The sequence below is a fragment of the Entelurus aequoreus genome, linkage group LG14, assembly GCF_033978785.1.
Source record: "Entelurus aequoreus isolate RoL-2023_Sb linkage group LG14, RoL_Eaeq_v1.1, whole genome shotgun sequence".
Lineage (NCBI taxonomy): Eukaryota > Metazoa > Chordata > Actinopteri > Syngnathiformes > Syngnathidae > Entelurus > Entelurus aequoreus.
The window spans coordinates 52,157,730-52,174,293 of NC_084744.1; the positions used below are offsets into that span (position 1 = coordinate 52,157,730).

Here is a 16,564-nt window from a genome sequence, read left to right on the forward strand (position 1 = left end):
ATCGACTGGTGTGCACACATTCAAAATATCGACTGGTGTGCACACATTCAAAATATCGACTGGTGTGCACACATTCAAAATATCGACTGGTGTGCACACATTCAAAATATTGACTGGTGTGCACACGTTCAAAATATTGACTGGAGTGCATACATAAGAAATATTGACTGGTGTATGCACACATAATAAATATCGACTGGTGTGTACACACATAATAAATATCGACTGGTGTGTACACACATAATAAATATCGACTGGTATGCACACACATAATGAATATCGACTGGTGTATGCACACAATAAATATTGACTGGTGTATGCACACATAATAAATACTGATTGGTGTATGCACACATAATAAATATCGACTGGTGTATGCACACATAATATCGACTGGTATGCACACATAATAAATACCGATTGGTATGCGCACGTAATAAATACCGATTGGTATGCGCACATAAGAAAAAATGACTGGTATGCGCACATAAGAAATAATGACTGGTATGCGCACATAAGAAATAATGACTGGTATGCGCACATAAGAAATATTGACTGGTATGCACACATAAGAAATATTGACTGGTACGCACACATAAATATTGACTGGTACGCACACATAAATATTGACTGGTACGCACACATAAATATTGACTGGTATGCACACATAATATCGACTGGTATGCACACATAATAAATACAGATTGGTATGCGCACGTAATAAATACCGATTGGTATGCGCACATAATAAATACCGATTCGTATGCGCACATAAGAAATAATGACTGGTATGCGCACATAAGAAATAATGACTGGTATGCGCACATAATAAATATTGACTGGTATGCACACATAAATATTGACTGGTATGCACACATAAATATTGACTGGTATGCACACATAAATATTGACTGGTATGCACACATAAATATTGACAGGTATGCACACATAAATATTGACTGGTATGCGCACATGATAAATATTGACTGGTATGCGCACATAATAAATATTGACTGGTATGCACACATAAATATTGACTGGTATGCACACATAATAAATATTGACTGGTGTACACACAATAAATATTGATTGGTATGTACACATAAGAAATATTGACTGGTATGTACACATTCAAAATATTGACTGGTGCACACATTCAAAATATTGACTGGTGTGCACACATTCAAAATATTGACTGGTGTGCACACATTCAAAATATTGACTGGTGTGCACACATTCAAAATATTGACTGGTGTGCACACATTCAAAATATTGACTGGTATGCACACAAGAAATATTGACTGGTGTGCACACATTCAAAATATCGACTGGTATGCACACATAAGAAATAATGACTGGTATGCGCACATAATAAATATTGACTGGTATGCACACATAATAAATATTGACTGGTATGCACACATAATAAATATTGACTGGTATGCACACATAATAAATATTGACTGGTGTGCACACATAAATATTGACTGGTGTACACAATAAATATTGACTGGTGTGCACACATTCAAAATATTGACTGGTGTGCACACATTCAAAATATTGACTGGTGTGCACACATTCAAAATATTGACTGGTATGCACACATTCAAAATATTGACTGGTATGCACACATTCAAAATATTGACTGGTATGCACACATTCAAAATATCAACTGGTATGCACACATTCAAAATATCGACTGGTATGCACACATTCAAAATATCGACTGGTGTGCACACATTCAAAATATCGACTAGTGTGCACACATTCAAAATATCGACTGGTGTGCACACATTCAAAATATCGACTGGTGTGCACACATTCAAAATATCGACTGGTGTGCACACATTCAAAATATTGACTGGTGTGCACACGTTCAAAATATTGACTGGAGTGCATACATAAGAAATATTGACTGGTGTGTACACACATTCAAAATATTGACTGGTGTGCACACATTCAAAATATTGACTGGTGTGCACACATTCAAAATATTGACTGGTGTGCACACGTTCAAAATATTGACTGGAGTGCATACATAAGAAATATTGACTGGTGTATGCACACATAATAAATATCGACTGGTGTGTACACACATAATAAATATCGACTGGTGTGTACACACATAATAAATATCGACTGGTATGCACACACATAATAAATATCGACTGGTGTATGCACACAATAAATATTGACTGGTGTATGCACACATAATAAATACTGATTGGTGTATGCACACATAATAAATATCGACTGGTGTATGCACACATAATATCGACTGGTATGCACACATAATAAATACCGATTGGTATGCGCACGTAATAAATACCGATTGGTATGCGCACATAAGAAAAAATGACTGGTATGCGCACATAAGAAATAATGACTGGTATGCGCACATAAGAAATATTGACTGGTATGCACACATAAATATTGACTGGTACGCACACATAAATATTGACTGGTATGCACACATAATAAATATTGACTGGTATGCACACATAATATCGACTGGTATGCACACATAATAAATACAGATTGGTATGCGCACGTAATAAATACCGATTGATATGCGCACATAATAAATATTGACTGGTATGTACACATTCAAAATATTGACTGGTGCACACATTCAAAATATTGACTGGTGTGCACACATTCAAAATATTGACTGGTGTGCACACATTCAAAATATTGACTGGTGTGCACACATTCAAAATATTGACTGGTGTGCACACATTCAAAATATTGACTGGTATGCACACAAGAAATATTGACTGGTGTGCACACATTCAAAATATCGACTGGTATGCACACATAAGAAATAATGACTGGTATGCGCACATAATAAATATTGACTGGTATGCACACATAATAAATATTGACTGGTATGCACACATAATAAATATTGACTGGTATGCACACATAATAAATATTGACTGGTGTGCACACATAAATATTGACTGGTGTACACAATAAATATTGACTGGTGTGCACACATTCAAAATATTGACTGGTGTGCACACATTCAAAATATTGACTGGTGTGCACACATTCAAAATATTGACTGGTATGCACACATTCAAAATATTGACTGGTATGCACACATTCAAAATATTGACTGGTATGCACACATTCAAAATATCAACTGGTATGCACACATTCAAAATATCGACTGGTATGCACACATTCAAAATATCGACTGGTGTGCACACATTCAAAATATCGACTAGTGTGCACACATTCAAAATATCGACTGGTGTGCACACATTCAAAATATCGACTGGTGTGCACACATTCAAAATATCGACTGGTGTGCACACATTCAAAATATTGACTGGTGTGCACACGTTCAAAATATTGACAGGAGTGCATACATAAGAAATATTGACTGGTGTGTACACACATTCAAAATATTGACTGGTGTGCACACATTCAAAATATTGACTGGTGTGCACACATTCAAAATATTGACTGGTGTGCACACGTTCAAAATATTGACTGGAGTGCATACATAAGAAATATTGACTGGTGTATGCACACATAATAAATATCGACTGGTGTGTACACACATAATAAATATCGACTGGTGTGTACACACATAATAAATATCGACTGGTATGCACACACATAATAAATATCGACTGGTGTATGCACACAATAAATATTGACTGGTGTATGCACACATAATAAATACTGATTGGTGTATGCACACATAATAAATATCGACTGGTGTATGCACACATAATATCGACTGGTATGCACACATAATAAATACCGATTGGTATGCGCACGTAATAAATACCGATTGGTATGCGCACATAAGAAAAAATGACTGGTATGCGCACATAAGAAATAATGACTGGTATGCGCACATAAGAAATATTGACTGGTATGCACACATAAATATTGACTGGTACGCACACATAAATATTGACTGGTATGCACACATAATAAATATTGACTGGTATGCACACATAATATCGACTGGTATGCACACATAATAAATACAGATTGGTATGCGCACGTAATAAATACCGATTGATATGCGCACATAATAAATATTGACTGGTATGTGCACATAATAAATATTGACTGGTATGCACACATAAATATTGACTGGTATGCACACATAAATATTGACTGGTATGCACACATAATAAATATTGACTGGTATGCACACATAATAAATATTGACTGGTATGCACACATAATAAATATTGACTGGTGTACACACATAATAAATATTGACTGGTATGCACACATAATAAATATTGACTGGTGTACACACATTCAAAATATTGACTGGTGTGCACACATTCAAAATATTGACTGGTGTGCACACATTCAAAATATTGACTGGTGTGCACACATTCAAAATATTGACTGGTATGCACACATTCAAAATATTGACTGGTATGCACACATTCAAAATATTGACTGGTATGCACACATTCAAAATATCGACTGGTGTGCACACATTCAAAATATCGACTAGTGTGCACACATTCAAAATATCGACTGGTGTGCACACATTCAAAATATCGACTGGTGTGCACACATTCAAAATATCGACTGGTGTGCACACATTCAAAATATTGACTGGTATGCACACAAGAAATATTGACTGGTGTGCACACATTCAAAATATCGACTGGTGTGCACACATTCAAAATATCGACTGGTGTGCGCACATTCAAAATATCGACTGGTGTGCACACATTCAAAATATCGACTGGTGTGCACACATTCAAAATATCGACTGGTGTGCACACATTCAAAATATCGACTGGTGTGCACACATTCAAAATATCGACTGGTGTGCACACATTCAAAATATCGACTGGTGTGCACACATTCAAAATATCGACTGGTATGCGCACATAAGAAATATTGACTGGTATGCACACATAAGAAATAATGACTGGTATGCGCACATAATAAATATTGACTGGTATGCACACATAATAAATATTGACTGGTATGCACACATTCAAAATATTGACTGGTGCACACATTCAAAATATTGACTGGTGCACACATTCAAAATATTGACTGGTGTGCACACATTCAAAATATTGACTGGTGTGCACACATTCAAAATATTGACTGGTGTGCACACATTCAAAATATTGACTGGTGTGCACACATTCAAAATATTGACTGGTATGCACACAAGAAATATTGACTGGTGTGCACACATTCAAAATATCGACTGGTATGCACACATAAGAAATAATGACTGGTATGCGCACATAATAAATATTGACTGGTATGCACACATAATAAATATTGACTGGTATGCACACATAATAAATATTGACTGGTGTGCACACATAAATATTGACTGGTGTACACAATAAATATTGACTGGTGTGCACACATTCAAAATATTGACTGGTGTGCACACATTCAAAATATTGACTGGTGTGCACACATTCAAAATATTGACTGGTATGCACACATTCAAAATATTGACTGGTATGCACACATTCAAAATATTGACTGGTATGCACACATTCAAAATATTGACTGGTATGCACACATTCAAAATATCGACTGGTGTGCACACATTCAAAATATCGACTAGTGTGCACACATTCAAAATATCGACTGGTGTGCACACATTCAAAATATCGACTGGTGTGCACACATTCAAAATATCGACTGGTGTGCACACATTCAAAATATTGACTGGTGTGCACACGTTCAAAATATTGACTGGAGTGCATACATAAGAAATATTGACTGGTGTGTACACACATTCAAAATATTGACTGGTGTGCACACATTCAAAATATTGACTGGTGTGCACACATTCAAAATATTGACTGGTGTGCACACGTTCAAAATATTGACTGGAGTGCATACATAAGAAATATTGACTGGTGTATGCACACATAATAAATATCGACTGGTGTGTACACACATAATAAATATCGACTGGTGTGTACACACTTAATAAATATCGACTGGTATGCACACACATAATAAATATCGACTGGTGTATGCACACAATAAATATTGACTGGTGTATGCACACATAATAAATACTGATTGGTGTATGCACACATAATAAATATCGACTGGTGTATGCACACATAATATCGACTGGTATGCACACATAATAAATACCGATTGGTATGCGCACGTAATAAATACCGATTGGTATGCGCACATAAGAAAAAATGACTGGTATGCGCACATAAGAAATAATGACTGGTATGCGCACATAAGAAATAATGACTGGTATGCGCACATAAGAAATATTGACTGGTATGCACACATAAATATTGACTGGTACGCACACATAAATATTGACTGGTATGCACACATAATAAATATTGACTGGTATGCACACATAATATCGACTGGTATGCACACATAATAAATACAGATTGGTATGCGCACGTAATAAATACCGATTGATATGCGCACATAATAAATATTGACTGGTATGTGCACATAATAAATATTGACTGGTATGCACACATAAATATTGACTGGTATGCACACATAATAAATATTGACTGGTATGCACACATAATAAATATTGACTGGTATGCACACATAATAAATATTGACTGGTGTACACACATAATAAATATTGACTGGTATGCACACATAATAAATATTGACTGGTGTACACACATTCAAAATATTGACTGGTGTGCACACATTCAAAATATTGACTGGTATGCACACAAGAAATATTGACTGGTATGCACACAAGAAATATTGACTGGTGTGCACACATTCAAAATATCGACTGGTGTGCACACATTCAAAATATCGACTGGTGTGCACACATTCAAAATATTGACTGGTGTGCACACGTTCAAAATATTGACTGGAGTGCATACATAAGAAATATTGACTGGTGTATGCACACATAATAATTATCGACTGGTGTGTACACACATAATAAATATCGACTGGTGTGTACACACATAATAAATATCGACTGGTGTGTACACACATAATAAATATTGACTGTTATGCACACACATAATAAATACTGACTGGTGTATGCACACATAAATACTGACTGGTGTATGCACACATAATAAATATCGACTGGTGTATGCACACATAATATCGACTGGTGTATGCACACATAATATCGACTGGTATGCACACATAATAAATACCGATTGGTATGCGCACGTAATAAATACCGATTGGTATGCGCACATAAGAAAAAATGACTGGTATGCGCACATAAGAAATAATGACTGGTGTATGCACACATAATATCGACTGGTGTATGCACACATAATATCAACTGGTATGCACACATAATAAATACCGATTGGTATGTGCACGTAATAAATACCGATTGGTATGCGCACGTAATAAATACCGATTGGTATGCGCACATAATAAATATTGACTGGTATGCACACATAAATATTGACTGGTACGCACACATAAATATTGACTGGTACGCACACATAAATATTGACTGGTATGCACACATATCGACTGGTATGCACACATAATAAATACAGATTGGTATGCACACGTAATAAATACCGATTGGTATGCACACGTAATAAATACCGATTGGTATGCACACATAAGAAATAATGACTGGTATGCACACATAAGAAATAATGACTGGTACGCGCACATAATAAATAATGACTGGTATGCGCGCATAATAAATAATGACTGGTATGCGCACATAATAAATATTGACTGGTATGCGCACATAATAAATAATGACTGGTATGCGCACATAATAAATAATGACTGGTATGCGCACATAAGAAATAATGACTGGTATGCGCACATAATAAATATTGACTGGTATGCGCACATAAATATTGACTGGTATGCGCACATAATAAATATTGACTGGTATGCACACATAAATATTGACTGGTATGCACACATAAATATTGACTGGTATTCACACATAATAAATATTGACTGGTATGCACACATAATAAATATTGACTGGTGTACACACATAATAAATATTGATTGGTATGTACACATAATAAATATTGACTGGTATGTACACATAAGAAATATTGACTGGTATGTACACATAAGAAATATTGACTGGTATGTACACACAATAAATATTGACGGATACACATGAGAGCGGTGGTGTGTGTTCGTGCAAACTTGACTTCTATGTGGGGGTGGGGGGCTCAGTTTGAGACCAGCAAAAAAACAGTAGCATATATGGACACACGTTACGGCACACTAAACCTCGAGACTTGCAATGGGGGGTTCACCAACTATGGTAGGCATGCGAACGTGGTATAGGGTTGGACGGCCTTGTAAAGGGACACCAATCAAGATGAGGCTTGAAGTCTACCAACCAGCATTAGGATATTGAACTCACAGCTAAGACGTGTGCTGAAAGACATCCCACTACACCAGCGTGCCACAAAACGGCAACATTTAAAAGAGGGTCTTCATCTTAATCCGATCTTTGACAAAGTGACAGCACCAATGCCAGAGTGGTATCCCTGTGACAAATAAGAAACTTGAATCAACTTGAGCTCAGCCAGGATTTGCATGGCTAAGATTTGCATTTTTATGGAGTTCTGCTGGCCTTGGCTTGCCCTCGACTGGCTGAGAACATGCCAGTCAGGAGATAGCGCCGTTAATTAGCCAGCGCCGCCGCCACAATAGGAATGAGCTCAATGGCTTTATGGCGTTATCTCTAATAGCTCAAATTGATTTACGGGCACGATGGCGAGCGCCGATGCTGACTCCAACATTCCTTCGGAGAAGAAAATTAAGCATATTAAGAAAATAATGTGACCGTTTGTGATTGTTATGAAGGTGGGACATTTTAAGGCGCGCTGTGCCAGGCTAATACTTCTGCAAGCAACACAAAGTACACGCCCACTCACGTCCAAAATACCACTTTTAAATACAATTTGCCGTCTAATGTAATAAAGAGAGCCTGTCTGTGCTCACTGAAATGACTCTTAAGAATTATGTAAATATCACGCGGTGATACATTTTTATATTTATTTCCCAGCAGGGGTTTGCGAACTTTTTCCAGCAAGTGTCGCATACATAAAAATGAAAGGACGAGGGTCGGTCATTTTGATGCATGATGTACATTAAAGATGCAAAATATGATCCAATAAGTAAGTCAATATGTATGCTAAACTATCCAAACAAAACATCTGAACTTTTTGCTGACAAAGACAGTTAGTGTAATATTTAATAACTACAAAATTTTGATGGGCCTGCTATCTGTGCCCTGGACCTCTGGCCGGGGGTCGCCGGAAGCCGCCGTACTTATTAGATGGTGCAGAGTGTCTGAATCCGTGAGTTTTAGGCGTAACTGTACACAACGAGCCACAGAGCTAGCCTAAAACAGTAGCAGGTTTACATAAAAATGCTAACACTTAGCATGTGTGCTAACGATAGCGTGATACCAGTCAGAATGTTTCATACACCAAGTTATATGACTCAAAGGTGTACGGCTGCGGAAATGGAAGAAAAAGTGTAAAATTAGATGAAAAAAGGTTAGCGAGCCTACGTTAGCTTGCTAGCATGCCATCGTTTGCATGCTAACAGGTAAAAAAAATGTCACATACCAAGTTATATGACTCTGGTGTAAACGGTTGCAAAACTAGCTCAAAAAGTTAGCACGCTAATGTTAGCATGTTAACAAGCTAAGGTTAGCATGATAGCAGTTAGCTTGTGTCACATGCCAAGTTATATGACTCTGGTGTAAACTGTTGCGAAACTAGCTCAAAAAGTTAGCATGCTAACAAGCTAAGATTAGCATGATAGCAGTTAGCTTGTGTCACATACCAAGTTATATGACTCTAAGGTGTATGACTGGGGAATTAGAGTAAAAAGTGTAAAATAAGCTAAAAAAAAGTTAGCACTTTGTTAGCATGCTAACGTTAGCACACTAACAGTTAAGAAGTGTCACATACCAAGTTATGTGACTGTAAGGTAAACAGGTGCAAAATCAGCTCAAAAAATGATAACATTTAAAATTTTTCATATACCAAGTTATATGACTCAAAGGTGTATGGATGCGGAAATAGAAGAAAAAGTGTAAAATTAGATGAAAAAGGTTAGCAAACCTAAGTTAGCTTGCAAGCATGCCATCGTTTGCATGCTAACAGGTAAAAAAAATGTCACATACCAAGTTATATAACTTTGATGTAAACGGTTGAGAAACTAGCTCAAAAAGTTAGCACGCTAATTTTAGCATGTTAACAAGCTAAGGTTAGCATGATAGCAGTTAGCTTGTGTCACATGCCAAGTTGTATGACTCTGGTGTAAACTGTTGCAAAACTAGCTCAAAAAGTTAGCACGCTAATGTTAGCATGGTAACAAGCTAAGGTTAGCCTGATAGCAGCTAGCTTGTGTCACATACCAAGTTATATGACTCTGGTGTAAACGGTTGCGAAACTAGCTCAAAAAGTTAGCACGCTAATGTTAGCATGTAAACAAGCTAAGGTTAGCATGATAGCAGTTAGCTTGTGTCACATACCAAGTTATATGACTCTAAGGTGTATGGCTGGGGAATTAGAGTAAAAAGTGTAAAATAAGCTAAAAAAAAGTTAGCACTTTAATGGTAGCATGCTAACGTTAGCACGCTAACAGTTAAGAAGTGTCACATACCAAGTTAGATGACTGTAAGGTAAACAGGTGCAAAATTAGCTCAACAAATTATAACAGTCAGAATTTTTCATATACCAAGTTATATGACTCAAAGGTGTATGGATGCGAAAATAGAAGAAAAAGTGTAAAATTAGATGAAAAAGGTTAGCAAGCCTATGTTAGCTTGCAAGCATGCCATCGTTTGCATGCTAACATGTAAAAAAATGTCACATACCAAGTTATATGACTTTGATGTAAACGGTTGAGAAACTAGCTCAAAAAGTTAGCACGCTAATGTTAGCATGTTAACAAGCTAAGGTTAGCATGATAGCAGTTAGCTTGTGTCACATACCAAGTTATATGACTCTGGTGTAAACTGTTGCGAAACTAGCTCCAAAAGTTAGCACGCTAATGTTAGCATGGTAACAAGCTAAGGTTAGCATGATAGCAGTTAGCTTGTGTCACATACCAAGTTATATGACTCCAAAGGTGTATGACTGGGAATTAGAGTAAAAAGTGTAAAATAAGCTAAAAAAGTTAGCACTTTAATGGTAGCATGCTAACAGTTAAGAAGTTTCACACACCAAGTTATATGACTGTAAGGTAAACAGGTGCAAAATTATTTAAAAAATGATAGTCAGAATTTTTCATATACCAAGTTATATGACTCAAAGGTGTATGTATGGCTGTGGAAATAGAATAAAAAGTGTCAAATTAGATGAAAAAAGGTTAGCGAGCCTAAGTTAGCTTGCTAGCATGCCATCGTTTGCATGCTAACAGGTAAAAAAAAATGTCACATACCAAGCTATATGACTCCAAGGTGTATGGCTGGGGAATTAGAGTAAAAAGTGTAAAATAAGCTAAAAAAGTTAGCACTTTAATGGTAGCATGCTAACGTTTCCATGCTAACAGGTAAAAAATGTCACATACCAAGTTATATGACTCTGGTGAAAACAGTTGTGAAACTAGCTTAAAAAGATAGCACGCTAATGTTAGCATGTTAACAAGCTAAGGTTAACATGATAGCAGTTAGCTTGTGTCACATAAGTTATATGACTCTAAAGGTGTATGGCTGGGGAATTAGAGTAAAAAGTGTAAAATAAGCTAAAAAAAAAGTCAGCACTTTAATGGTAGCATGCTAACGTTAGCATGCTAACAGTTAAGAAGTGTCACATACTAAGTTAGATGACTGTAGGGTAAACAGGTGCAAAATTAGCTAAAAAAAAAACAAAAACTAGCACGTTTATGTTAGCATGCTAACGTAAGCATGCATATAGTAAGCATGTTGTAAATACCAAGTTTTATGACTGTAAGGTGTATGGCTGCATAATTAGACAAAAAAAAGTGTAAAAATGGCAAAAAAAAGTTAGCACTTTACTGTTAGCGTGCTAAAGTTAGAACACTAATAGTTAACAGCTGTCACATACCAAGTTATATGAGTCTGGTGTAAACAGTTGTGAAACTATCTCAAAAAGATAGCATGCTAATGTTAGCATGTTAACAAGCTAAGGTTAGCATGATTACAGTTAGCTTGTGTCACATACCAAGTTATATGACTCTAAGGTGTATGGCTGGGGAATTAGAGGAAAAAGTGTAAAATAAGCTAAAAAAGTTAGCACTTTATTGTTAGCATGCTAACATTAGCACGCTAACAGTTAAGAAGTGTCACATACCAAGTTATATGACTATAGGGTGTATGGCTGGGGAATTAGAGTAAAAAGTGTAAAATAAGCTAAAAAATTTTTTAGCACTTTATTGTTAGCATGCTAACATTAGCACACTAACAGTTAAGAAGTGTCACATACCAAGTTATATGACTGTAGAGTAAACGGGTGCAAAATTAGCTAAAAAAACAAACAAAAAACTGGCACGTTTATGTTAGCATGCTAACGTAAGCATGCATATAGTAAGCATGTTGTAAATACCAAGTTTTATGACTGTAAGGTGTATGGCTGCGTAATTAGACAATAAAAAGTGTAAAAATGGCAAAAAAAAGTTAGCACTTTACTGTTAGCGTGCTAAAGTTAAAGTACCAATGATTGTCACACACACACTAGGTGTGGCGAAATTATTCTCTGCATTTGACCCACCCCCCTTGATCACCCCCTGGGAGGTGAGGGGAGCAGTGAGCAGCAACGGTGGCCGCGCCCGGGAATCATTTTTTGGTGATTTAACCCCCAACCCCAGCCCTTGACGCTGAGTGCCAAGCAGGGAGGTAATGGCTCCCATTTTTATAGTCTTTGGTATGACTCGGCCGGGGTTTGAACTCACGACCCACCGATCTCAGGGCGGACACAACTAGTCTTTGTGTGTGAAGTACATGCACGAAAACACACTTTGTTGATCACATTTAATTTTGTGTGATGTCACACGTCACTTAGCAACAGGCTCCACCTTTAAAAAGGCGCACACACACACACACACGCACTCTGCTCTCATGAAACGTCTCTTAACGTTATATGTCGGATAATTTTTTTTTTTTTTAGGTAACCCATTCATTATTTTCCCCAATAATAACATGTGTTAAGAGATTAAGATCTGTTAGTAATTCAAGTACCAACTAAACATCGCATTCTATTCAATAAAGCAGAATTTGGTTAATCAATGAACTGTACAGCAACATTATGTACTTCAAATTAGGGCTGCAACTAACGATTCATTTTATAATCGATTAATCTGTCGATTATTACTTCGATTGATCGATTAATAATCGGATACAAGAGACAAACTACATTGCTATCCTATCCAGTAGTGATGGGTCCGGCAACACAGATGCATCGGCGCATGCGTCGAGCTCATAGAGCGATACCCTGTGTCGCATGCGCCGATGCATCTGTGTTGCCGGACCCATCACTACTGTTACTAGAGAAGGTACAGGAATGACGGCGTGGCGAAGTTGGTAGAGTGGCCGTGCCAGCAATCGGAGGGTTGCTGGTTACTGGGGTTCAATCCCCACCTTCTACCATCCTAGTCACGATACATGTTCACATTACTTGACTGTATCTAAAAAAGATAAAAAAATATATTTTTATTTAAATGAAGATATGAAATAATCCTAAATGAAATACAATGACTTGGTTTATATTATTGTATATACTAGGTCGGGGGTCGGCAACCCGCGGCTCTAGAGCCGCATGCGGCTCTTTAGCGCCGCCCTAGTGGCTCTCTGGAGATTTTTCAAAAATGTATGAAGAATGGAAAAAGATGAGGGGAAAAAAATCTATTTTTTGTTTTAGTATGGTTTCTGTAGGAGGACAAACATGACACAAACCTCCCTAATTGTTATAAATCACACAGTTTATATTAAACATGCTTCACTGATTCGAGTATTTGGCGAGCGCCGTTTTGTCCTACTAATTTTGGCGGTCCTTGAACTCACCGTATAGTATGTTTACATGTAGAACTTTCTCCGACTTTCCAGGACGTGTTTTATGCCACTTCTTTTTCTGTCTCATTTTGTCCACCAAACTTTTAAGGTTGTGCATGAAAGGTGAGTTTTGTTGATGGTATTGACTTGTGTGGAGTGCTAATCAGACATATTTGGTCACTGCATGACTGCAAGCTAATCGATGCTAACATGCTATTTAGGCTAGCGATATGTACATATTGCATCATTATGCCTCATTTGTAGCTATATTTGAGCTCATTTAGCTTCCTTTAAGTCATCTTAACTAAATTTATATCTCATGATACATGTAATATGGCTTTTAATTTTTTGCGGCTCCTGACAGATTTGTTTTTGTATTTTTGGTCCATTATGGCTTTTTCAACATTTTGGGTTGCCGACCCCTGTTCTAGGACGTGTTTTATGCCACTTCTTTTTCTGTCTCATTTTGTCCACCAAACTTTAAACGTTGTGCGTGAATGCACAAAGGTGAGTTTTGTTGATGTTATTGACTTGTGTGAAGTGCTAATCAGACATATTTGGTCACTGCATGACTGCAAGCTAATCGATGCTAACATGCTATTTAGGCTAGCGATATGTACATATTGCATCATTATGCCTCATTTGTAGCTATATTTGAGCTCATTTAGCTTCCTTTAAGTCATCTTAACTAAATTTATATCTCATGATACATGTAATATGGCTTTTAATTTTTTGCGGCTCCTGACAGATTTGTTTTTGTATTTTTGGTCCATTATGGCTTTTTCAACATTTTGGGTTGCCGACCCCTGTTCTAGGACGTGTTTTATGCCACTTCTTTTTCTGTCTCATTTTGTCCACCAAACTTTAAACGTTGTGCGTGAATGCACAAAGGTGAGTTTTGTTGATGTTATTGACTTGTGTGGAGTGCTAATCAGACATATTTGGTCACTGCATGACTGCAAGCTAATCGATGCTAACATGCTATTTAGGCTAGCTATATGTACATATTGCATCATTATGCCTCATTTGTAGCTATATTTGAGCTCATTTAGCTTCCTTTAAGTCATCTTAACTAAATTTATATCTCATGATACATGTAATATGGCTTTTAATTTTTTGCGGCTCCTGACAGATTTGTTTTTGTATTTTTGGTCCATTATGGCTTTTTCAACATTTTGGGTTGCCGACCCCTGTTCTAGGACGTGTTTTATGCCACTTCTTTTTCTGTCTCATTTTGTCCACCAAACTTTAAACGTGCGTGAATGCACAAAGGTGAGTTTTGTTGATGTTATTGACTTGTGTGGAGTGCTATTCAGACATATTTGGTCACTGCATGACTGCAAGCTAATCGATGCTAACATGCTATTTAGGCTAGCGATATGTACATATTGCATCATTATGCCTCATTTGTAGCTATATTTGAGCTCATTTAGCTTCCTTTAAGTCATCTTAACTAAATTTATATCTCATGATACATGTAATATGGCTTTTAATTTTTTGCGGCTCCTGACAGATTTGTTTTTGTATTTTTGGTCCATTATGGCTTTTTCAACATTTTGGGTTGCCGACCCCTGTTCTAGGACGTGTTTTATGCCACTTCTTTTTCTGTTTCAAAAAGGAGATTGCGCTTCTCAATGTGATTCAAGATGGAGTGCCAAACCCAAAAAAAAGTAATCCAGTCAATGTTTCAAAAATGTTTGAAAAGGTAGCACATCCCAAAATTAAGACTAGTAGGACAAAATACTTGTATTTTGTCCTACTAGTCTTAATTTTGGGATGTGCTACCTTTTCAAACATTTTTGAAACATTGACTGGACTTCTTTTTCTGTCTCATTTTGTCCACCAAACTTTAAACGTGCGTGAATGCACAAAGGTGAGTTTTGTTGATGTTATTGACTTGTGTGGAGTGCTAATCAGACATATTTGGTCACTGCATGACTGCAAGCTAATCGATGCTAACATGCTATTTAGGCTAGCGATATGTACATATTGCATCATTATGCCTCATTTGTAGCTATATTTGAGCTCATTTAGCTTCCTTTAAGTCATCTTAACTAAATTTATATCTCATGATACATGTAATATGGCTTTTAATTTTTTGCGGCTCCTGACAGATTTGTTTTTGTATTTTTGGTCCATTATGGCTTTTTCAACATTTTGGGTTGCCGACCCCTGTTCTAGGACGTGTTTTATGCCACTTCTTTTTCTGTCTCATTTTGTCCACCAAACTTTAAACGTGCGTGAATGCACAAAGGTGAGTTTTGTTGATGTTATTGACTTGTGTGGAGTGCTATTCAGACATATTTGGTCACTGCATGACTGCAAGCTAATCGATGCTAACATGCTATTTAGGCTAGCGATATGTACATATTGCATCATTATGCCTCATTTGTAGCTATATTTGAGCTCATTTACTTTCCTTTAAGTCCTCTTAATTAAATTTATATCTCATGATACATGTAATATGGCTTTTAATTTTTTGCGGCTCCTGACAGATTTGTTTTTGTATTTTTGGTCCATTATGGCTCCTTCAACATTTTGGGTTGCCGACCCCTGGACTAGGTCATAAAATCAGTGTCAGTTGAGTCGGTCCGTAGG

The 16,564-nt window shown here is 36.8% G+C and overlaps 1 protein-coding gene across 2 annotated transcripts in view; it reads right to left on the reverse strand.

The window, feature by feature from the left end:
• The window catches only part of fstl4 (follistatin-like 4), a 404,450-nt gene that overhangs the window by 260,774 nt on the left and 127,112 nt on the right, over nucleotides 1-16,564 (reverse strand). The window lies entirely within an intron of this gene.